Raw genomic sequence first — 24330 nt, 5'->3', positions numbered from 1 at the left:
CCGGCAGTCGGGGCGCGCCGGAGCTTTATTTTGGCGGGGTGGGCGAAGACTGGGTTGGGGGTAAAAAGAAAAAGCCTTGTGGGGAGAAGCGAAGGAAGGCTTAGGGGCTCTTGGGGGGAACGGGTCTAAGAATGAGATGAGGAGGATTAAGGGGAGAAAGGGTTAGAAGGCAGGGAGAGGAGGAGTGAGAAAAAGCCAGCCAAGGAGGTAGGAGGGAGGCAAAACCCAGGGTAGGTGTTAAGGAAGCCGTCAGGGAATGAGGTTAGGAAGACCAAGGCTGGGGTTAGTAAGAGCAGGGGTTTGAGGAAGAGAGCTTTGAAGGGGATGGTAGCAGGGTGAGGGTGCTGGGGGAAGAGTTGGAAGTGGAAGGCGAGGAGGGGCAGAGCTGGGGTGATAGTTGGGAGTAGAGGAGAGAGGGTGATTAAGAGCCAGACGTGACAAGGGTGTGAACTAGTGCAGAGCGAGATGAGCTGAAGGGCTAGGACCCGCGGTGGGGTGGGAATCGCGAGGTTCTGTGAAAGGTATGGGTTAGTGGGTGGGCGATGGGTGTATGTTCTTAAAAGTGAGGGAGGGTGAAATAGATACTGGACGAGTACCAGGTGGAGTTAGGAATAAGCGTAGTGGAAGGGTGAAAGGAAACGGATGAGAGGTGGGGCGTTTATAGGACAATTCTGGGACCAGACAAGCTGAAAGGAGAAAAGAGTAAGGGTGTAAAGAAGTGATGGCGGTCTGGGACAGGGTAACTGGGGAATTGTGTTAATTGACGAGGTTCAGCCAGATCCAAGGTAAAAACAGTGAGGTGGAGAGACAGAGCTGAAATGGACGGGGCGGAAAGGGGATGGTGAGAAAAGCACGGAAGAGTTGGGCCCTGGGTTTTAAAGGATGAGATGGGGTGTAAGGGAAGAGAACAGGGTTAAGGGAAGCTGGAGAAGTCCTGCTGGATGAAGAACTGGGCTAGATTGTACAGGAGTGGGAATCAAATGTGCAGGTTGTGGGGAGATGCTCCAGAAGGTCTGCATGAGTCAGGGCACAGACGCTATAGTGAAGGATCAAGTGTAGGGAGCCTTTGGTGCAGAAGAGGAGGAACCATGGTGAGTGAAAAGAGACCCAGAGATAGGAGTAAACACTGAAAAGTAAGAGTGGAGGTTGTGTGTGTGTGTGTGTGTGTGTGTGTGTGCAGGAAAGGAATTCTTTGTTGAGAAGAGAACTGTAAGTGTGTTGAAACTGTGGGTCCTTTTGTCCACAAAAAGTAGGAAATACCAGAAACCTCTTTTTCTCTTCAAGGCATCTTGAATTTGCTTCCACCTTTCATTGCTTTTAATTCGAATTTCAAGTCCACTTTGAAAAGATGGGACCCATTTTGATTTGATTTTGTTCTTCTGTGAATGATGAAGCATCAACTTGGTGTTGAAAACCTGTGCATTTTGCTAGTGTTGTGATAATGGGAATACAGGTTTTATTTATTTACAGTGTGGCTCTGCCTGTGTAGTGTGTTAGTGTTGTGTTGTAGCAGGGTGTACCTGACAGCGCTGGGCAGAGTGCGTTATCCACAGCATTTTCATTTTCAGTGGAGAGCCCACAGTTGTTGAGGTTGAGAAAGGTAAACATCTTTTTGTTTTGATTGATCGGCCAGATTTCTGCCTAATTGTTTTTTGGTGGCTGCAAAATATTGAGAAATCATTCAGAAGGCAAATAACCAACCAGGGAAGTTTGCTAGGGAAGAGATTTAAATCAGGACTGTGAGGGCTTTGAGTTCCTAAGCTGCTTTTAGCTTTATGTGGGACATTTCACACTGTAGTAGGTGACTCGCCTACTACAGTGAATTTATGAGTAACTTTTTATCATGAAAAAGCCTCCATACAATAATGCAATGCCTTGGACAGCTCCACTGCCTCTCCTGTTTTGTAGTTGTGAATAAAGAAGGCCATATTAATATTAATTTCCTAGAAGCTTTTGATTTTTAAGACACTTCTGGAGATTAAAAGGAAGATGAGAAATTTGGGACAAAATTTAGATTATTCTTACTGAGTATTTTGTTTTGATGATTTTTATTCTGAAGCTTTAACATTTAGCTAAGAATATGAACAATTATTACTTTTTATTTGATAGTGCCAAAGGATAGCTATAATTTCCTTAAGGAAAAAATGCAAACTGATATTAAGAACCTTATTTGAGGTTATTTTATTAGTTTACATTCAAATATATAAAGATAACTTTTTTCAAAATTGTGTAAATTTTGAATTGCCACCGTTTTATGGGTTTTTGTGTAAATAGCAAAGATGATAGCACTTGTAATAGCAAAATTATATTTTGATTAGTGGATATCAGAAACACTGGTTGTTCATATATGTCAATAACTTAGAATCTAAAGTCTGTCTGGATTCAGCTACTGTGTTCATGGAATCTGGATTCTCTTAAGCAGGTGTTCAATATTGATTTTGTAATTTAATAGAAGATTTTTAGAAATTACTATTTTTGCTGCTAAATTTCAAGAGGTTTAGTCTGAAGTGTTGACTTTCAAGCTGAAGAGTAACTTTGGGGTGGGGCACCTGTTTCGGTAGGATGTTCGTGCATATTCCCTTGCTGTCTAGATAGGTTTGGTATGACTCGTAGGTTGTACTCTGTTTATGGTTTTGCCATTTTTATAATGTAGTTGTTTTATACGTAATATCCTCATATAAATAAAAGAAGTCTATTCTTTGATGTTGATGAAGAAGAATGTATAAACTATAAGGTCAACCAAGGGAAGGAGTCTGTTTGGATCCTGTCTCTTGTTTCTATATGCTGCAGTAGTGTGGTAAATACACTCATTCTTATTGGGAATGGCTATTTCTCAGTTGATAATTCTGAAACTGAAAATGGGTAATCTTTTGGTTCAGATAATACTATTCATCAATAAGGACTGCAGTGGTAAATGTAAGCTTTGTTTTCATTTTTTCAAGTGAATTCAATTGAACTTTATTTTGGTTATAATCTTGTTTGCTAAGCAAAAAACTTTTAAGTCCTATATTCAGATTTGAATGAGTAGGTTGTACATACTGAAATGTTTTTTTGGTTAATCATAGATTCTTTGGATGGGAAGAGACCTTGAAAGGACCTGTAGTTTACCCTGCAACTTCAGTCAATATCCCACTTAAATCATCCAAGGTAGATAAAAACTTTTCCTATTTTCATAAATCTTCAGAGATGTGGCAACCTTTGTAGATAATCTGTTCCGGTATTTAATTATTTTCTCTGTTAGGACAGTCTGCCTTCTGTCTAACCAGCATATACCTAAGGCTGTATTTGTATGTGTTCTCTGTTGGCCCATTCTCCATTTTTGAGTAAAAATATTTGCTTACTTTCATATAAGGAGACTCTAATTCTTCATAAACTTAATAATAATAGCTACCCACGTATATGCTTTTATGCCAGCCACTGTTAAAAGTTCTTTGCAGATTGTAACTCATTTATTCCTAGCAGCAACCCTATGAGATTGGCACTGTTACTGTTCCCATTTTACATGTGACAAACTAAAGGCTCCTTGAGATTAAATGGCTTGCCCTCAAGGTTATACTCAGACATTTCTTTTTTTTTTTTTTTTTCCCAGTTGTAGAATTCTGCCAAGTGGTAGGGATAGGATTTGAACCTTGGCATTTTGCAGGCAGTCCGTGCTCCAGTATTACCTCTGCTTGACTGTTGTGAACTGATTCTTCATCATGCTCTTCTCCAGATTAAACAGTGCTGGTTTATTTTATCCTTTAGTCTGTCCTGTTTGCCATTCCTTAGATTATCCCTGTGGTTCTCTTATTAACCTTTCCTCAGTTGCTTTCTAGATGGGGAGCCTGGGACAACCACCATTAAGGGTTACGTCTAATGCAGAGATTACATCAAGGTTCTTACATGCCCTGATTTTTTTCATTACAAAATTGTGTTCATAAAACAAAACAACCCCAAACCAATAAAATGCCTAAGTGCATTGCAGATAAATGGTTACCTATCTATCTTTTTCACGTAAAAAAGGACTTGTTATAAACCGTACAGGTTTGTAGTTGAGAGATTGTTGCCCATTGAGGAAAAACGGAACTCCAATTTCAGTGCAGATGTCCATAAGCAAAGTCTGTTCAGATTCTCCCTGGTTTTTTACTGTCTTCTCTTTATGTGTGTCTGCATAAGTATGTTTATGTATGCTTTAATTTGGTTAAATAAATCGATCCACCCTTTTTTTTAAATTAAGACTTCATTTTTTTTTAGAGCAGCTTTAGATTCACAGCAAAATTGAGAGGAAGGTGCAGAAATTTCCCAGCCAGCCTCCCCCATTGTCAACATTCCCTCACCAGAGTGGTTCATTTGACAGTTGATCCACTCATTTTTTAAAATAACTAATAATTAGTGTTTACCAAGTGCCCAGCATGAGCTAAGTATGTGAATTGTTGAAACAACCCTGTGAGAGAGCGTCTGTTGTTAATGCTCCTTTGTGTGTGTGACTTTTGATATTTTTATGATGTTTCAAGCTTGTGGAAAAGTTGCAAAGATGATACAGGAACTTCTCCGTACCCTCATTCAAATTCACCAGTTGTTTTCATTTTGCCCCAATTTGCTTTACCATTTTCTTTCACTTGAGTATATTTCAAGAAAATTTGAAAAAAAAGTGGATAGACAGGCCTAATTTTAAAAAGAAAAGGGGGTGGGTGCCTGGGTGGCTCAGTGGGTTAAGCATCTGCCTTTAGCTCGGGTCATGATCCTGGGGTCCCGGGATTGAACCCCACATCAGGCTCCCTGCTTAGCTTCTCCCTCCATCTTTGCCCCTCCCCCTGCTCCTTCTCTTTCTCTCTCTCCAATAAATAAAATCTTTAAAAAAAATAAGAAAGGGAAGAATGGTTTGTTNAGGCCTAATTTTAAAAAGAAAAGGGGGTGGGTGCCTGGGTGGCTCAGTGGGTTAAGCATCTGCCTTTAGCTCGGGTCATGATCCTGGGGTCCCGGGATTGAACCCCACATCAGGCTCCCTGCTTAGCTTCTCCCTCCATCTTTGCCCCTCCCCCTGCTCCTTCTCTTTCTCTCTCTCCAATAAATAAAATCTTTAAAAAAAATAAGAAAGGGAAGAATGTTTTGAATGTTGGTATGTTTGATTTTAGTTAATCTTGTGATGCAAAGGAATCTCAAGAATGGATTGAGAGTGGATTTGGGGGTTATATGGTTTATTTTCTTCCTTATATTCTGAAAAACGCTCTTTTACCTGAGAAATGACAAGTTTGTAGGCACCTCCCTCATCAGCAAAAACCGTGTCCTGGTATACACCTTTGCTGGGGACCTTCTTAGCACCTGGCGTGGTGTGCTCACACACAAGGGAGTCCTCAGGATATGATAGGTGTTAATGATGTATGGATGGTTATTTTTTTTTAAGATTTTATTTATTTATTTGAGAGAGAGCAAGCATGAGCAGGGGGAGGGGCAAAAGGAGAGGGACAAGCAGACTCCCCACTGAGTGAGGAGCCCGACATGGGGCTCAATCCCAGGACCCCAAAATCATAACCTGAGTTGAAGTCAGACACTTAATGAACTGAGCCACTCAGGCACCCCATATGGGCGATTATTATGTGAAAATAGGAGCCACAGGCCTGTTCATCACTTTGACTGAGACGTATTTTGGTGAAATACGTATATTGAAGATCCTCTGTAGCATCAAGAAGCTGGAAGAGATCTAAGTGCAAAATGTACTTCCTTAAGAACCAGGTTGCAGTTAATACAAACAGGTTTGCCTTATGGTAGGGGAATGAGTATAAATATCCTAACATGAGATTACCTTCCCCCAAAATAAACCTAAATTTTGGGAGTCTTTTCAGTTGTCATCATATAAGGAGATTTAGCTGACCCCATCCCACTACTATCTTCCAGCTCATCCTCAGCCTTTATTAAAATGGTAGCCAGTCATTTCATAAAAGCATGACCTGCAGAATGAGGTCTGTTCAGTTTCAGTAAAAGGACTATTAACTGTATTCTGATGTATGTAAAATACAGCACTTGTGGGCTTCTCCCCACCCCACCTCTTTAAGTGATCATCCAAGCTATGAAATATAGCTCCTCACTAAAGCTGATTGTAATAATTAAAAACACTTAGCTTTCATAAGGACGAGAAAATTATAAATTATTTGGAAAGCATTCTTTCCAGTCATGCATTATTGTTTCTGAGACATGGGCAGTTTTTAAAGACTATAATACTATTCCTTTCCCATTTACATGTTAATAGAAGTCTGAAAAGTAAGGCGCTCTTCTGAAATTTTCAGGGCTGTGTTTATTTTATGTCAAGTTGTAAACACCATTCTGTGACAGGTATTTTCTCTCTTTGTCTTCTGTTGAGCTAATTAGTAATTTACACTCTAGTAGCATCTCTTCCAGCCTCACTGTGTGAAAATGCCTGCTACTCTGTGCCTTCCGTGCAGCCTGGGCTGGCAAATGATTGGGGACAGATGTTGGTTACCACGTCAGAAGGATCAGAGATAAAATTTATTTTTGTATGTGTTTTTATAAACATACAGGCTTTTGTATTTGCCCTGCCACTGCCCTGATGCCCTCCCCACCCCCATTCAAATAGGAATGTTATGACCTCCTGTAATCCAGAGCTACTGTCCCTGATTCAATTTTGGATTGTTTTCTATTCTGTCCCCCACCCCCACCCCCACCCCAACACTGTGGGATTTGGGAAGGATTAGCAGGGCAGTCTGGCAGAGTTAAGAGCCCAGGAAGCTGGTCTTCATTGCTCCCTCCCATTGTCAGAACAGAGAGCTTCTTGTCATTGCCTTTAGAAGCCAGCAATGCTTCTCATTGGGCAAGCTATGTGAGGGGTGGGAGCGGAGCTCTGTTGTTAGTGAGTTAGGAAGATGCTTTCAAACGATACTTGTATTCCTCCAAAGGAAGGAGAGGTCCTACCTTTGTGTCAGCTTTTTCAAAATGTAGCCATGAGTGACCAAAAGATAATTTATAGCCTGGCTTTAGCACTTTGTCACATTGGTGTTCTGCTCTTTCCTGCCCCCTGCTCTATCTCTTTCTGCCAGTCTCTGATACGGGAAAGATGATGTGTAGTATCTGTCGTGTGCTCACGTGCATTGGCCATATGGACAGATTAAAGTAGCAAGAGCTTTTGACTTTGAAATAAAGTCTTAAGTATCAGTTTTTTCTATGAAGAATATAAATTTTAATTGAGAATTAAAGGAAGCATAGAGAGGGGTTTACTGATATATCAGTTTTGAGTCAAAACCTTTCTAGAATGCTAGATAATTTGTGGTACTTATTTTTGCAGTTATGGATACTAATTTATCAGGATAATAAGGTCGGAGTCCCTGTTAGAGCTCATTAGAGTCTCCCTGACAAAAATTGTTACCTGGAGGTAGCCACAAAGAAAATTAGGTAAGAAAATGCGTGAATAGCTCTATTCAGCCATCATTGGTAATAGTGTTATAATCATAAGCATCTAGCCATTGACAGTGAATCAGCATTTATGAACAGAAGACATCACATTTGTNCATCACGTTTGCGTAAACATTTATAGACTAGGTAGTTGTGTCAGTGTTTGGTTTTCATAATCTAAAATGCCTGCAACATCCCTGTGGATGGCATTGCTAACATCTGCTTCTCTTATTCTCCTCTTTCTGTGTTCTAGTACAGCTACCTGTATCAGTTGTTTTAATGATATTGGATATTCATGGCCAGACACTAATTATATTCTTGTGCTTTAACATCTAAAAGAGGTCAAAAGTCAGATTAAGAAGCAACATTTCATATAAAACAAAATATCATTGAAGTGGACCTCACACAGAGGGGTGTTACGAGTAAGTAAAGATGACAAAGTGAATACATGACTATGGAATTAAATATACTCTTTTAAAAGAAACATTTCTAAAATATATGGCATAGCTTGAAGAACTGATAACAATGCTTTAATGAAGAGATCAAACTCATCTGTGATTGGGATCATTGTCTACTCCATGCTAAAATCCCGGATTGGTTAAATATTACCAGTCTCCCCAGTTATCCTGTAAATGTGCTTCTTGAACTTTTTTTTCTCCATAGGCAGTTCAGCTTAGCCTATACCTAATAATAATTCAAAATCTATTTAAGCTATCAATTCAATAATCCTAATCATTTAAGTAAATATAAAATAAAGCATATAATTGCCACTTTTTACCTATCAGATTGAAAGATGATGGTAGGCAGTGGAGGCTAAGGATGTGGGGTAGTTGGGACTCTCACACACTGTTAGGTGGGAATATAAATTTCCTTGGAGGTAAATTTGGCACTGTCTATTAGAATTTAAAATGTATTTACCCTATGACCCTAGAAATGTAGCAATTCCACTCCTAGAAATCTGTCCTATGGATATATTCATACACTTGCATGAAAAGTATCAGTACAATAGCATTGTTTGTTATAAGAAAAAAATGACACGTGACACTTCCTCACAGTGGAACTACCATTAAGCTGTTAGGAATGGTGGATCTCTATTTGCTGATGTAGAAAGACATCCACTGTTAAATTTTATTTATTTATTTTTAAATACACCTAGAAGCTCTTATGTATTTGTTTGTTTAAGTAATCTCTGTGCTCAGCGTCGGGCTCGAACTCATGACCCAGAGATCAAGAGTCACATGCTCTTCTGAGCCAGGCACATGCCCCTGTTAAATTGTATTTTTATTTTTTAAATTATATATTTTTAAAAAGTTATGTTACTGAACAATATACGTAGAATATTTCTTTTTTCATAAAATGTAAGGACTGTTATTGAGGTGTTCCGTTTGTTCAGGGGAGGTATTCACTTTTTCCTCTGTATACTTCTATAGTGTTTACTTTCAATAAGCCTGTGAGGAAGGGGTTCACTGACAACATCTTTACAAGGGGATCTTCTGTAATAGAAAGGGAGAAGGAGGAAGCTGGCCAGAGAAGAGAACTGCTTCACTCATATGATATACATTAGTCAAATTTTTGAGTCAGAAGTGAGGACTGCAATGGCAAAAAGGGGGATGTAATGGAATTTGAGACCATTTGGTGGAGGTTTTAAAGGCTCATGATAAAGTCTGCATTTGATGTGAAAAATGATTTATAAAATGGAGATGATAAGAGTACTTAGTCCATTGGGTTCTTGTGAGTACTAAATTAAATAATGTGTGTAAAATGGTTCGTACAGTAACTGCCATATAGTAAGTGTTCATTATTAGCTATTATTGAATGAAAATACATTCTCTTTTGTAAGCCTGAATAAATTAACATATTGTCTTTTATTATGTGTGCTGATGATTCTGCTGACCTGTCTGACAGACCACGTAGCTTGTGTGTTTTTCCAGCAGTACTGATGATTGAACCAACCATTTCTGCTTTTCTCTTTTGACCTTCCTACCTACTAACTCTTAGTATTAAAATCTGAAATACTGAAGGGTTATAATTTTAGAGCTTTAGACATATGATGTCTTACAAGTTGCTATTGGTTTTGTTTACCAATATTATCTTGTATACTACTTTCCTTTTGAGGTTTGTAAAAAAAAAAAAAGAGGGGAACAGGTAATTTGGGGGGGAAACATCATTTTCTGTGCCCGTGGGGTGTGGAATAGATACGTCACTTTGCGCTGAATGTGTTCGTCAGTTTCTGTTAGCAGTGCGGTGTAATGAGCACATTAGCTACAACACCTACATTGGCAGCCAGCAGTCTGCTTGTGAATTCTTTTAGAAAACAGAAATCTGGCGAGAAGCGTTCCTGAGCAGTTGAAATATCTTTGGGAAAATTACACAGAACAAATAAAGTAGAAAACATTTCTCCTCCAAAAAGAACTTGTTTCACCGCTGAGAGCTCTTCTACTTGGGGTTTGAGATGTGACCGTGTAACTTGGTAGGACTTAAGAGTTCATTCTGTATTTCAGCCTTTCATTTAAGTTTGTCATTTAAAGAATTTGAAGGTATATTTATATTTGATGAAAAAAATTTCTAAAACTATTTTAAGAACGATGAAGTTCTCACTTTGTAGTATATGTATTCTATTGTAAATTTTTTTTCCTTTCCACTTCTAGTTAAAATGTATCTTAAAACATACATCTTTTTGAGGTTTTAAAATAAAAACCTTCAGCAGAAATAACAATAAAAGTTTATATTTAAGCACAGTACTTGGCACTTAAGAAGTGTTCGGTAACTTTTATTGAATAAATTGATGTGTGCATGAATAAAAAATATTTTGAATTTTAACTTTATACCCTGTGATTTGGACACAGTCTAATAAAGGCCTTCTGTTCAGCCTCCATTTCCATGCCTGTTTTCCTCTCCTACCCCACAAGCACTTATCTAATGTATTTGATGTATGTCCTTGATTCTATATACATCTTCCTAAAATGCTAAGTGATTTGTTTTGGTGTACTTATGTTTAATTCCAAAATTGTTCATGACACTACATTGTTGCAGAATTTGGCTGTAGAATTCTCCCTGTAAAAATGCTGTAGCTCTGGGCTGGAGTGCCTGGCTGGCTCAGTTCGTGGAGCATGTGTCTCTTGATCTTGGGGTCCTGAGTTTGAGCCCCACGTTGGGTGTAGAGATTATTTAAAAAATCAGATTTATAAAATCTTTAAAAAACAATGCTATAGCTTTTACTCTGGTTTTACTTTTTTTCATTTGGCACTGTTTTAAGATCAATGAGTGGTTTTGGATGTACATTTAGCTAATTGCTCCTACCTGCAGCATGCTATTCCGTGGTGTGCATCCATTCCCATAGTGATGGGTGCCTAGGCTACCATAAACAATGCTACCAATAACAGTCTTGTTTGTGTTCATCATGGACATGTTTGAGAATTTCATTGGGATACAGACTCAGGAGTGGCATTGTAGCATAAACACTGTCAGGCTGCTGAGTGTACACACCTCACAGGCACTGTATTCTCTACCTCCCAACACTTGCTATTGTCCACAGTTCGAATGTTTGCCATTTAATAATGAATTTTCTAATTACTAGTGAGTTTGAACATTTCTTCATATTTTAGTTAACTGTTTCCCTTCTGTGAATAAGCGTGAAAGAATATAGTATTAAAATTTTTTCTACTGAAGTATAATTGATATATAACATTATGTTAGTTTCAGGTGTATAACATGATTTGCTATTTGTATATATTGTGAAATGATCACCACAATAAGTCTAGTAACATTTATCACCATACATTGTTATAAATTTTTTTTTTCCTGCAGTGTAGACTTTTTTCTACTGTCTTGCTAATTTCCTTAGAGACTAGGTCTGGACATAGTATTTTATTATTATTTTAAAAGCTGGAGGAGCTTTTGGTTATGCATTATATTTTGCAAGATATTAATGTATTTGCTTACACTTCAAAAAAGGAAGAACATCCTACTTTATGCAGAAGCTAAAGTATTGTTTTCTTCCTGATTCTAAGAGACTGAAACAAACATTTTTTAAAAATTTTATTTATTTATTTTTAAGTTTCACTTACTTAAGTAATCTTTACACCCCATGTGGAGCTTGAACTCACGACCCCGAGATCAAGAATCACACACTTTTCCAAGTGAGCCAGCCAGAAGCCCCTAAACGAACATATTTTTATTGATTCAACTCAAAAGCTGTGGAGTATGCTACAGTTAAACCACCTTGCTAATTAATCTATTCTCATTGTCTTCCTTTATGCTGAAAGGAGAGCAAGCGTTTTTACCAGAGTAGATTTGGTTGGGAGAGTGCTTCATTTCATTAGTTTAAAAAGATCTCTCCTGGCCACAAATCCGTAGACTATCAAAAAATATTAGCTCCAGGGGCGCCTGGGTGGCGCAGTCGTTAAGCGGCTCCCTTTGGCTCAGGGCGTGATCCCGGCGTTCTGGGATCGAGTCCCACATTGGGCTCCTCCGCTGGGAGCCTGCTTCTTCCTCTCCCACTCCCCCTGCTTGTGTTCCCTCTCTCGCTGGCTGTCTCTCTGTCACATAAATAAATAAAATCTTTAAAAAAGAATATTAGCTCCAGTTATTTCCTATGTTTACAGTCTCCCTAGATGTCAGAAAACCGAGTAGTGGGCAACACCTTCTCCACTTGTCTATTGAAGAGCCCAATGCTTGATCCTAAGCATGACCTTAATGCTCATTGACCATAAGTAGGTAATACTAAATATGATGAACAAATACTATTTTATATGCATTTGCTGGGAGAGGGCTATAGATGTAATTTTTACAGTATTTGGAGATAGAGAAGAGCACATTTTCTGAGATGCCATTTCTTAGGCTCTTAGAGAAATCTGGGCAGCTCTTCAGATTTGCTGGTGAATCCCACTTCTATTTGTTTCAGTCTTCAGGAAAGGATAAATGCCTCTGATACGAAATGTTGACTGGTTTCAACAAATCCACAGTATTTGCGCTTTCCTGAGAAAACAATAGTCTCTTAAGCATTTTCATTTCTTACCAAAATGTGATGCAGTCACGTTATTCTTTTGACTTTGGTTTAGCATCTGCTTGATTGTGTGAAAAAGGAATTTTAATTTGTGAAGTGACTGATGTAGCTGTGAACTTATAAACTGTGAACTTTCCCCAGTAATACCGTATATGTTTAATTTTTTCCTTTATTCCCCCCTGGCTTTGAGGTTATGACTTTTGAGTAAGTATCTATCAGCAAAATATTATTTTGTGCTCTTACTTGTTTTCAAGCAAAGCCACACTCTCTGCGAAGGTGTGCTGTGTTTTTTCAAATAACCTGATTTTGCTGTGTCTTGAAAATTACATTTTTTATTATTTTCTTTTTCCTCAGAAATCTTGCCTGGAAAATCATATTTTTAGGTGTGATTTTATTTTTTTTATTTTTTTTTAAATATTTTATTTATTTACTTGACAGAGATAGAGACAGCCAGCGAGAGAGGGAACACAAGCAGGGGGAGTGGGAGAGGAAGAAGCAGGCTCATAGCGGAGGAGCCTGATGTGGGGCTCGATCCCACAAAGCCTGGATCACGCCCTGAGCTGAAGGCAGGTGCTTAACCGCTGTGCCACCCAGGCGCCCCTTAGGTGTGATTTTAAAACATTCTTTTTTAAACTTTTCAAGAATCTTCTAAAATTTAACATTTATCAGTGCTACGATGTATGTAGCATAAGAAGTACCCTACCTGCTTTTCCTCTCCCCAACATTTGCCCTCTACAGGGACCTCCATTTTCTATCCTCCCAGCTATTTCTGTTGGTGTTTAATGCCACACTTTTAGTCAGTAGGCTTATGCTGCTATTTTTAAAAGTCTGTATAGCTCGTTCTCTAGATCTTCACAGCTCTTATTCTTGGATCTACCTTCCTTCATCTCCCTATGTTAGGATCCCTGTTTCCTGGACCCCACGTCTTCCCTCTTCAGTGTTTATACTTAAGCAATTCTTCCAGAAGGTTCCTAAGAAAAAGCTGCATAGGATGTACATTAGGGAATCTGCATGTATGAAAATGTTTTCCTTTTCTCTCATACTTGGTTTATAGTTTACCTGGGAATAGAATATAGAATAATTTGCTGAGTTTAACAGGAATTGCTCTATTGATTTTTAGCTTCTGTTGTTGCTAATGAAAAGTCTGATGATGATCTGACTTTTTTTTTCTTTCCCTCCTTGGTTGGAGGTGGTTTAGGAGCTGATCTTTGTCTCCGATGTTGTGAAATTTTATGATAATGTGCCTCGCTGTGAGCCTTGTTTTATCTGCTGTGCAGGGCACACGGGTTCTATTCAATTTGGAAACATAGATTTTTCAGTTCTGGGAGATTTTCTTGAATTCTTAAGTTCTAACCAACCTCCCCCATCTCTCACTTGCCCCCAGTTTTCCTGTTCTTTCCCTCCTGAACTCTCTTTATTTGTGTTTGGAATGTATGGACTGATGGGTCCTTTACTTTTCCTATCTTTTCCTCATCTTTTTTGTCTCTTTATTTTCTGGAAGATGTCTTGAACTTCATCTTCAGACTCTTCTAATTAGTTTCATGTTTCTGCTATCATATTTTTAATCTTCAAATTTTTTCTCCAAATGTTTTGGGTTTTTTTGTTTTTTTTGTTTTTTTTTTGTTTTTAAGATTTTAGGTATGCCTGGGTAGTGCAGTGAGTTGAGTGTCTGGCTCTTGATTTCAACTCAACCCAGGGTCCTGAGATGAAGCCCTGCATCGGGCTCTGCGCTCATTGTGGAGTCTGCTTGTCCTTCTCTTTACCCTTCTGCCCCTCCATGCGTGCACTTTCTCTCTCTCTCTCTCTCTCTCAAATAAATAAATAAAAATCTTTAAAAATAAAAAAAAGGAGGGATGCCTGGATGGCTTAGTCGGTTAAGCATCTGCCTTCGGCTCAGCTCATGATCCCAGGGCCCAGGGATCGAGTCCCACATCAGGCTGCTTGATCAGCTGGGAGTCTGCCTTTCCCTCTGCCTGCTGCTCCCCCTGCTTCTCTCCCTCCCTCCCTCCCTCTCTCACGATCTGACAAATAAATAAAATCTTTTAAAAAATTAAAATTAAAATTAAAAAAATATTTTATTTTTATATATTCTCTTCCCCCAATGTGGGGCTTGAACTCACAACCCTGAGATCAAGAGTCACATACTCCACCAACTGAGCCAGCCGGTGCCCCTCTGAATGTTGCTTTTAAATAGTCTATTTTTGTTTCATGGGTAGAATAGCTCTTCTCTGAGTATGTTAATTGTAATTTTTCTTCAGCCTCCTCCACCATCTATTTCCTTAAAATACCTTTACTTGATCATTTCTTTTGGTTTTTCATTTAGGGGATTTCCTTAAATGTATAGCCTTGGATGTTCCTTAAATGTATAGCCTTGGATGTATAGCCATCATGTTCCATAATGAACCACTGAAAAACTGAAAGCTGGATTTCCTGGAGTGAGGGCTTCTAAAGTTGACTGGTGGTATTATTCATTTTAAGGTAGTTAAGAGCTCATTTTTAGGGGCGCCTGGGTGGCACAGCGGTTAAGCGCCTGCCTTTGGCTCAGGGCGTGATCCCAGCATTGTGGGATCGAGCCCCACATAAGGCTCCTCTGCTATGAGCCTGCTTCTTCCTCTCCCACTCCCCCTGCTTGTGTTCCCTCTCTCGCTCTGTCTCTATCTCTGTCAAATAAATAAATAAAATCTTTAAAAAAAAAAAAAGCTCATCTTTAGCAGTCAGTATTTGTAGGTGTTTTTCTGTTGGCTAGTTCTTCCCTAGAGAGAATGCTCCCATCATCAGCTTACACCCCTGGTTGCAACATTTGGGGAGCTGAGTGGGGAAAGAGCTGGAGGTATCTACCTTTCAGGATATCAACTTTCCCATAATCCCCATCTTTTTAGACTGCTAGGGCTGCCCCTAGTTGTCCTTGAGTCCAGAGTGTCTCTAGTTTCCAGTGTAGGCTTCCCATCCTCTGACCAGTGGCTGCTTGGAGTCAGGCTGGGAATCTTGGGGCAGAACTTTCACCCTGTTCTCTTTTTTCATCCCTGCCTGCTATCCCCACTTTCGGAGGTATTCTGAGCTTCTCTGGTGTATCCCCAGCACAAGTCAGTTTGATCTGGGGTTCCCCTTAACATGCTGTTATGCTCTGCTAAATCAAATAACTCATCCATCTGCTTTCCAGTTTCCACAAACTTTATTGTAGTTGCTTCCTCTCCTGTTCTTCGTCCTTGCAGATCTTGTTTTTGCTGCTGTTTCAGTGGAGTTACAGAAAGAGCAGAGAGGTACATACAGGTGTCCAGTGCATCATGTTTCACTGAAAATCCAAACTTACTTCTCTAATGCCCTGTTTCAGTACAAGATTTAATAGGTGGGTGGATGGCTAGTGGCAATTGCAAAATTTTGCTACAGTACAGAATTCTGGATAACATAAATTCATTTTGCGTTTTGCTATCCTCATGGATTAATGCCTAACATGTAGCTTGCTAAAAGAGATTGATATATGAGTGGCTTTAGGAACTTTACAGATAGAATAATAGAACTGTAGGCCATTAAGTAACTTAAATGTTCTTTTTATGGACGTGGAAGCAGACCCAGAGTGCAGAAGTGGCCTATTTATGTTTGCTTATCCATCTAGAACTGGAACTGAGTCTCTTCTCCAGTTGTCTTTTCCTTACCACCATGATTCTGTCTTCTCCCATTAAAGTAACTGGAAATAGAAGCCCTTTCTCTGTTGCTTATATGAACCAAATGTCCTGTTAACTTTGCATATGCTATAAGTTTGCAGTCATGAGTGTGGGGGATTTTTTTTTAATGTTTTTCTTTCTGTTAATTTTTAGGGTCCGGTTTTATTTTGGTGAACTTCAAACTTGAGAAAATGTGTATTTTACCATCTAAAGATGTTTCTGTTTTGAAGAATTTATAGTAAGCATTTAAAAAGTTTCTCTTTTTTCTTCCTCCTGTTCCATTCCCAGTGGGTTCCAGAAGTTCTTTGAGAGGGAAGGTGGAAATGCTTTCCTGAATATAATTATAGCAGGTGAAATAATTTAGAATAAATCAGGATGCCTGTTAAAATGTGAAAGTAGGGGCGCCTGGGTAGCGCAGTCGTTAAGCGGCTCCCTTTGGCTCAGGGCGTGATCCCGGCTTTTCGGGATCGAGTCCCACATCGGGCTCCTCCACTGGGAGCCTGCTTCTTCCTCTCCCACTCCCCTGCTGTGTTCCCTCTCTCGCTGGCTGTCTATCTCTGTCACATAAATAAATAAAATTTAAAAAAAAAAAATGAAAGTAATGTGGGAAAGGGAAGCAGGTGTTAACAAAAATATCAACAGGTTTCTTTGTAGCAATCCTAGAGCACTGTCTTTACCAGCTTTTCAAAACTCAGTTCTCAATTCTTCTCGTCTAGGCTTCTTCCTCCATTTTACCCCATGGGACATAAATCTTTTTTTTTTTTTAAGATTTTATTTATTTATTTGAGAGAGAGAGCAGAGCAAGAGACAGAGCATGAGGGGGGTGAGAGTCGGAGAGGGACAAGCAGACTTCCCGCTGAGTGAGGAGCTCGACATGGGGCTCGATTCTAGGACCCCAAGATCATGACCTGGGCCAAAGGCAGATGCTTCATTAACTGAGACCTGGGACATAAATCTTTTGTCTTATTTCCCCATTCCCTCCTATATTCTATACGTGGTACATTTGTCCACAGCACACTGCCAGATTCATTATGTGTTGACATAGAATTCTTTGGTAATTTTCATTTCTATGTAAAATCTTTGGGGCAGAACCCCTTCATTGTACTTTTGACTTAATTTACTTACATATTTATTGACTAAATTTACTTACATATTTATGGAATACCTTCTTTGACTGAGGTACTGGGCTCCTCTGTAGGTGCCAGTGTCTGTTGGGGTACATATTAGGTCTTAGATTCCTGATGGTTGGTATAAATTCACTTTTTCCCTAGTCACTATTTCCAAGCAATTGAAAGAAAGGGCTCCACCCCTTCCTTTGCGTCACATTGGTGGCTCGCAGTAACAGCTGGGAGCAGAGTGGGAGAAAGCCTGTTGTTTGGAAGCTCAGGAGTCTAATGTTCCCTTATGTGGAAAGTGAACATGTTGTAAGAGAAGTCCTCTGAGATTCCTGACAACCTCCAGGTTTCATGATCATAAAGAGGTGCTCCCAGTGAATCGGTGACACCCTTTGTAAGAACTAACACACAAAGAAAAATGTCTCTTAGGATTGAATGGAGTCCAATGGAAGTGTTTCCATAACTGAGCTAAGCTTTGCATACGTAATCTGAAGTAACCTAGTACACTTAGAATGATGGAGCATTGGTTTCATTTTTTTTTTATTATTATTTTTAAAGATTNAGATTCCTGACAACCTCCAGGTTTCATGATCATAAAGAGGTGCTCCCAGTGAATCGGTGACACCCTTTGTAAGAACTAACACACAAAGAAAAATGTCTCTTAGGATTGAATGGAGTCCAATGGAAGTGTTTCCATAACTGAGCTAAGCTTTGCATACGTAATCTGAAGTAACCTAGTACACTTAGAATGATGGAGCATTGGTTTCATTTTTTGCTTTTTTTCCTCTCCCCCTCTTCTCCGATTAAGCAGTGCTTTTCTAATTATACTTTGGAAATGTATTAACTTTTATTTTTTCTAATTTTTTTGTTGTGAAATATATTTTAAAACATGTACATTTTATCTTAAGATTTTTTTAAAGATTTTATTTTTAAATAATCTCTGCACTCAGTGTGGGGCTCAAACTCACAGCCTTGAGATCGAGAGTCGCACTCTCTACCAACTGAGGCAGCCAGGTCCCCCAAAATGTATGCACATTTTAAAGACCAGTGAAACAAAAGCCAATATAACCATCCTGTAAGTGTAAAAGTTCCCTGTGTGGTGCTCCTTACACCCCACGCCAGGTTAACCACCATCCTGACTGTTATCAGGAAAGTTAGGATTTTGTTTCTTTTTATTATGTTTTAAATTCTAAACTTGGAAATGGATCAGCTCAATAACGAGAGGCCTTCAATCTTCTTACATATGTGTTTAATTTTTTACACAAGGTAATACTAGAAAAACAATAGATGATGCTATTATCCCATTGATCCTTTTGAGCACTTTCCACATCCTGACTCCCTAGCAGCTGCATGAGGTAGATGAGGACACTGAGCCCCGGCTGCGGATTGGGTCCCACTGAGATTCTAATCCAGCCAACCTGATGCCTAAACCTGCTCTCTTAACCACAACGCCTAATAGGGTATTGTTTTATAATTTGATACAATTTTATATTTTTAAGATCTGGGTTTATTTTGTATCTTGGAATACTTAAACCAGATAACAGGGTAGCCATTGAGCTCTATATTGTTTCTGCTAGAACTGTTTTGTTGGAAAGCTCTACAGGGTTTTGGTTCTTATCCAGTTCTTATCCAAACGCTCCTAACATCTCATCGCTTGGCATGGATAAATAGTCCATCAATTTATCTAAACCTTATTGTATGCTTAGTATTGTCCATTTTTAGAGCCCCTTTAAAATGTTTATTTTGGGGCGCCTGGGTGGCACAGCGGTTAAGCGTCTGCCTTCAGCTCAGGGCGTGATCCCGGCGATCTGGGATCGAGCCCCACATCAGGCTCTTCCGCTATGAGCCTGCTTCTTCCTCTCCCACTCCCCCTGCTTGTGTTCCCTCTCTCACTGGCTGTCTCTATCTCTGTCAAATAAATAAATAAAATCTTTAAAAAAAAAAATAAAACAAAATGTTTATTTTAATATTTAATATTTTGATATTAAATATTAATAATATAAATATAGTATAGAAGAATTTAATATTAAAATAATTTTAGTATTTTAATATGTATTTTATAAATAAACATTTTAAAGGGAATTTTCAGGGAAAACCAACAGTATCACTTTATGCTTATAGTATAGAGAATGGTGACATGTAAGTTAGAGTTAGCTTTCATTTTTAAAAGAAGAGCTGTGATTATAGGAAACATTTTTCTAATATTCAAAATTCTTACTTAAAAGATTTTCATGTTTGTAAGACACAGTAATATTTGGCACTTGTTTAGACATGATCTCCAAGAGATACCTTCTTTATAAAACTGTTATTGACGCTAGTGAATTTATGTTTCCTTTGCAGTATTTTCTCTAAAAACAACTAGCTGCAGTGGTAAGTCTTTCTTTTTTTTTTTAAGTAATCTCTACGCCTTTGTGGGGCTTCAACTCATGACCCCAAAATTCTACTGACAGAGCCAGCCTGCAGTGATAATTAGTCTTAATGTTTAAATTTTAAAATCAGAAACTGTTTCTGTAGGAGTGCAGATTTACAGCTCAGTCCCCTCTTGAACAAGGCATGTAAAGTGCCTCAGGATATCGCTAACTGCCCACTAAGTTTTACCACGACAGAAAACTTTACTTAAACCTCCTGTTCTTTGCCACTGATGTAGAGTTACTGGACTTGCACTAATTCAAAGCAATTATCTTGGGCCTAGGTACTGCTGTTTTTTCCTTTGTGATCCTGGACTAGTCACTTAACAACCAATTCAAATATCCATTCTTCATCCATAGAGTGCCACTGGTACCTACCTCATTGTGAGAATTAACCGAGCAAATATACGTGAAAACCTCACTTGGCGTGGTATCTAGTAGGAGTAAAATAAATGTTCATTAAATGTTCTCTTCCCATTAAAATTGCTGCTCTGTGCTGACAAAATTGTATAGTATTTATAAAACGTGCTTGGTAATGACAGCTAATGTTTTTAAAATGGTTTGAATGAATGCTGGCAGACTGAACTCTACCAATTAATACTATTTATTGTATGTGGGGAGTGGAAAAGTGGGATTAGATTTAAGCACAGTAATGGAGTACAATTCTGGTGTATGCTAGACGGAAGGCCATTTTTGTGGCTGCCACTGCAGCTCTACAAACTAAATGGGATTTGGTATTGCTTTTGTTTGCATATATTTATCTGGGATGATTGGGGAGAACGCAAGTGTATCTGCTCTTGCTTTTAAGTCATTTTATTTTTTGGTGAGAAGAAAGATCTTATGCCCTTTAATCCCTATAAGCTGTTAGTTAAGACCAGGATGTTATTTAACTAAAATAAAGATGCAGATACCAAACACATTTTAGGATTCTTTAGCTCCACAGGAAAGATCAGGTTCTTTGATCCTTGCATGCTCCCCCAAGCCCCTGGAATGTTCACATTATCAGTGTTTCTTCTCACCAGAATAAGGATCTAAAGTGTTTGCTATTTTTGGTCATAAGGAAAGAAGAGCTAACCCATGTGTAGCTCTTGTCCGCTTACAGTGCACTTACACACACGCTTTCTTATTTGATCTATGCAGCACCCTTGGAAAGGAGTAGAGCTGATGTTATATCCATTTACAAGTGAGAAGGTAGAGGTTCCAAGACATTAGTGAGTTGCCCAAGTTTACACTGCTAATAAGTGGATAACCTGAGGCTTAAACCCAAGCCTTAGGATTCTAAATCTAAGGGTCTTGCACTCTTCCGTGTTCTTATGCCTCTTATAAATAAACAGACCCATTTAGTATCTTATTACTAGATATGGAAGTCAATCGAAGCAGGTGGATTTCTAAAACTTTTTTTAAAGTTGTATTTATATTTATTTATTTATTTATTTGAGAGAGAGAGCGCGCGCACGCACCCTTACAGATGTGAGCGTGAGCCGGGGGAGGGAAGAGGAAGAGGGAAAGAATCCTAAGCAGATTCCATGCTGAGTGCGGAGCGCTAGACTCTGGGCTCGATCCCAGGACCCTGAGATCATGACCTGAGCTAAAACCAAGAGTCCAGCACTTAATTGAGCCACACAGGCATTTAGGGAAGAACATTTCTAATGTGGGGCTTGACCATCTTTTAGTCTGAGAGTCTGGATCTCTTATATGTCATTGTATTGGTCCCAGTTTGTTTTTATTTTGGAAGGCTAAAACAATGTGAGGTGTTTTGTTCTAAAACAAACACATACATGTGGAGAGATGAAAAAAATTACAGTTTGCAGTGATAAATGCCATGTGAAGTTTTTGGGTTTTGTGGGGTTTGCTTTTTTTTTTTTTTAATTATTTATTTGAGAGAGTGCCTGAGCAGGGGAGGGCAGAAGGGGCAGAGCAAAAGGGAGAGAATCTTAAGCCGACTCTGCACTGAGCGTGGAGGGCAGTGACCTGAGCCAAAATCAAGAGTCAGATGCTAACCAACTGAGCCACCCAGGTGCCCCTGCCATGTGAAGTTTTTAATTGAAAATACTTTGTAAATATTAGAAAGCATATTGCCCAAGAAGTAAAATTTGAGATAAAGGTCAGTTTAAAAGAAGAGGTCCCCTGGGGCTTCTGGGTGGCTCAGTCGTTGAGCGTCTGCCTTTGGCTCAGGGCGTGATCCCAGCATTCTGGGATCAAGCCCCACATCAGGCTCCTCTGCTGGTAGCCTGCTTCTTCCTCTCCTACTTACCCTGCTTGTGTTCCCTCTCTCGCTGGCTGTCTCTCTCTCTGTCAAATAAATAAATAAAATCTTTAAAAATAAATAAATAAAAAATAAAAGAAGAGGTCCCCTATCAATAATTCATTCAACCAACAATATATATTAAGTCAATAAGACACTAGAATGAATGAGAAGTAATCTGTTCTCAGGAAGCTCATAGTCTAGGTTGACATTCCATGTATACTGTATAACACAGCTTCATAAACCCATGGACCACATTTCTATTTAATGGTGAAAAAGCATTTTAATAAACAGCTTCTAAGAAATCAATTCATTTGGCAAGTGAACTTAGATTTTATCACCTAAATTATCCAGAGCCACGGTCAGAGTATGTAAGTGCAATCCTAGCACCCTTTGTGTTTCACAGAAAACCATAAATCTGTCCATTTTGAAGTTTCTGTGCAGAGGTCCTAAATTTGAACTTAAACCGTTAGGCAGAGCCATTAATTAATGGCAACTAATAACTTAGAATCTTTGAACTTAGAACAGTTCAAGGTTCAGCAGACCTTGAACCTTTTTGTTCATGCTATCCATACTGTGCTCTGAAATGTAAAGTGTTATATGTTTCTTTTTACATTATTATTTTCTCTGGGTGGTATGTACAAATTATGGAATTTCAAATTTGAGTGGGCCTGGAGATCACGAAACTCTTGAGTGGCAGAGTGTGGACTGAAACCCAGGTTTGCTGATATCCAGCCTAGCTTTCTCCTTAATACCTTAATTACCTAATTAGATACCTAATTTAGATAACCTGAATTACCTAAAATATGAATCTATTCTACTTGGTGAGCCATCTGAACGTTCCCTATCTGACTACATTAATATTAGAGAGCTCTTCGAGGAAGGGCATCACTGCTGTCACTCTGATGTTAGTCTTTGATTCTAGTATTTCTTCAGAGCAAAAACCTGATTTTGAATCCCAGCTCTGCCACTTAGTAAGTATGGAACTTATTTGTGCCTCAGTTTCAATGTCTGTGAAATGGGAATAAAGATAATACCTAACTCATCGTTGTAAGAAGTGAATGAGTTAATACGTGTGAGAGTGCTTAGACGAGTGTCTGGCACACATTTAAAACTGTATAAATGCCATCAGCAGCTATCATCATCATTGTTATTATTGGACAGAATAAGGTGAGGAAGGTTTTCAAGAATGGACTTTCTCCTCTCAAGCCCTGAAAATTGCTCTGAAGGTAGAAAGATAAAAAGAAGGGAAGGAAGGGAGCTGAACCTTTGTTGATCATCTGCTAATGTGCCAAGCAGTGACCTAGCATTTACCTACGCTCTCAGATAGTACTTACACCCGTGCCCTGAAGTATAGTAGGAAACAGGCTCAGAAAAATTAAGGAATTTGCTTAAGGAATTTGCTTAAGGTCTTGTACTAGTTAGTGGACACCATGATAACGGGTCTTTGCTACTCTGTGTCCTGTACTCTTGCCTTGCATGACACCAGAAAATGTCGGAATTCAGCAAGTTTCTCTAGGAGGTAAGCTTGAAATTTGCTTGTTAGGTACTTTATTTTTAAAGACCATTTAAAGGATGTCATCAACGTTTTTAGTTTGTTCCTGCTGTAGTGATTTGTTTTATGTATCTGTAATCCCACCCCTCCCCATTCCAAAGTATATTGCAGTAGTTTAAATGATGTAAGTGGAACCTAGATGGCAGATATTTGGACACACGGAGTCTTATTAATAGTTTTCAGAATTAAGCTGACTTATAATTTCTCAATTTTCAAGATCACTATTGTAATTATTGAAGTCATTACTCCTGAAGTTAATAGCTGTTTCATAGGGCTTTTAAGCCTAAACTCCACATAGCTACATATCCTAGGTATTGATCCTTTTTGAATTTATAAATAAAATTCATAAAATTGCTTTTCTTTTGCTGTACATTAGCCCAACCTTATCAGTTTTTTCCCCCGTAGGTAATAGAGAAGAGGAAACCTAATCAATGGCTGTGGAATGATATGGAAGAAGATGGAAAAAACTTGTTTAATGGGTAAGAAATAAAACTATAATAAAAAGATTAATGAAAATTATTCATAATAGTGTTATGTATGGCCAATCTGTAGTAAGTGGCCAAAGTTGGTATACCATTAGGGTGAATGATCAGTCACTGTATTTGTCTTATTCCCATTCTGAACTTTCACCACCTGCTTCCTTCTTAACTGTTGTGAATTTCTCAGTCCTGTGAGTTAACTTAAGCTAAGAGGGGACACAGCTATATTTGAAGATAAAGGTAGGATCTGGAGATTAGCAACCATACTAAAAAATAAGTTTAGGGTAGGTCTTGAAGCTTATTGGTGGTTGGATTCTCATTTTCCAAATACTGCCAGTGGCAGAGAGTTTAGGTTAACTGTGGGGGTCTTGTTCATTTAGGCAAGTAGAGGTTGTGTCCATGGAATTCCAGAAAGCCCGATAAAACGTGTGACTAAATTTGTGAGGTATAAAATGTTTTAATCCTACACGTCCATACA

At 38.7% G+C, this 24330-nt stretch overlaps 2 protein-coding genes across 2 annotated transcripts in view; both read left to right on the top strand.

The window, feature by feature from the left end:
* MED20 (mediator complex subunit 20) overlaps nt 1-23834 on the top strand; it is a 43914-nt gene extending 20080 nt beyond the window's left edge. The window contains exons 5-6 of the transcript XR_004622076.1: nt 3066-3147; nt 23779-23834. The gene's annotated coding sequence lies outside the window, so the exon portion shown is untranslated. The remainder of the gene's footprint in view (nt 1-3065; nt 3148-23778) is intronic.
* The window catches only part of USP49 (ubiquitin specific peptidase 49), a 55724-nt gene continuing 55168 nt past the window's right edge, over nt 23775-24330 (top strand). The window contains 1 exon segment of the mRNA XM_019794415.2: nt 23775-23852. The gene's annotated coding sequence lies outside the window, so the exon portion shown is untranslated.

This window comes from Ailuropoda melanoleuca, chromosome 19 (genome assembly GCF_002007445.2).
Source record: "Ailuropoda melanoleuca isolate Jingjing chromosome 19, ASM200744v2, whole genome shotgun sequence".
NCBI classification, from domain to species: domain Eukaryota; kingdom Metazoa; phylum Chordata; class Mammalia; order Carnivora; family Ursidae; genus Ailuropoda; species Ailuropoda melanoleuca.
Note: the sequence above shows the minus strand (reverse complement) of the source record. Positions and strands in the feature narration are given on the sequence as shown.